Source organism: Corvus brachyrhynchos, unplaced genomic scaffold, assembly GCF_000691975.1.
Source record: "Corvus brachyrhynchos isolate BGI_N302 unplaced genomic scaffold, ASM69197v1 scaffold830, whole genome shotgun sequence".
Classification (NCBI taxonomy): Eukaryota; Metazoa; Chordata; class Aves; order Passeriformes; family Corvidae; genus Corvus; species Corvus brachyrhynchos.
This window is the reverse complement of record NW_008235721.1, coordinates 12,562-13,889: the sequence shown is the minus strand read 5'-3', so window position 1 is coordinate 13,889 and position 1,328 is coordinate 12,562.

Genomic DNA, 1,328 nt, shown 5'->3' with positions numbered 1-1,328 from the left:
GCGACGCGCCCACCGGAAAAGAAAAAAAAAAAACAACAAAAAAACCCACCCCGATCCCAAAACGACTGAAATAAAATAAAATCAAAGGACCTCGAGTGGTTTTTACAGAGGGAGAAGATGCAGCGCTCTGAGCGCCAGGAGGAATTCTGCACCCGCGGTTTCTCGGTGGAAAAATAAAAGGTGGAGACGGTGGCTAAAAAACCCCCAAACCCGACCTTATCAGATGTTTTAAGTTATTTCCGTGCAGCACAAAGCAGAAGGACTTTCCCCCCGGTGTGTTTTGTACGTTTAGGAGGGAATAAATGCGTCCCGAAGTTGTTTTTTTTCCCCCCATATCTTAGCGTAGCCTGCCCATTGTAAAATAAAAACGGCGAAAAAACCCGAGGAAAAAAAGATGGATTTCATGGAAGTGTCTGTAAATTCAAGTTGCAGTGGGGACATCTCACGCCCGGCGTTGTGCAGTTCCTCCCAGGGAAGGCGATGCCATCCATAAAACAAAAAATATTTAAGGGGAATAGAGAAGAGGGGGAGGAAAAAAGGGGGGGAATAAAAGAGGGAAAAAAAAAATTAAAAAATCGAGCAGTGTTGGGTGATCCGCTGATGGGGGGAAAAAAAAAAGAAAAAGTCAATTTCTCGTGGCTGTGGTATTTAAATATATCCTGTACGTGTTATCCTTTGCATGTATCTTCCTTTATGGAGCGAAAATAAATTTCATAGAACCGTGGACGAGCGGGTTCCTTAAAGTGTTTGGGGTTTTTTTTGTTGGTGGTTTTTTTTTTTTTTTGGGTGAAGAACCACTTCTTTTCCATCTCCCCCCCAACCCCCCCCCTCTATATAAGGGTTTTTTTTTCCTTTCTCTCTCCTCAGGACTCATCCTTTTAAGGCTTCCAGGAGCCTCTCCTGGCGGGGGTTTTTAATATAAGCGAGAGCCCATAACGTTGATTTAAATATTATCCAGGTGACCACAATAAGTCAAGGTCATAAAACAGTAATGTCAGGACAGTCTCGGTAAGCGCTGGAGGTGGATTTTATGATCTGCAAATATAATGTGCCGCAGCAGTAAAAGATGCATTTAAAGGTGACTGTGGAGGAGGGAAGGGAGGCAGAGCTGAAGCAGCAACCTTGGGATGCGCAACTCCTCCGCGCTTTGGGGTTTTTTGGGAAGCCGCGCGCGCTCCCCGCGGGCGCTGCCGAGGAGGGATCGCCCTCCCTGGGAATACACCTCGGAGGCAGCGGGATTTGGGATGGCAGCCGCAAGGTAAGGCAGGCGATTTCTCGCTCCGGATGGATTTCTTCTTCCTCCCCCTCCTCCGCGCCCAAGGTAAAGC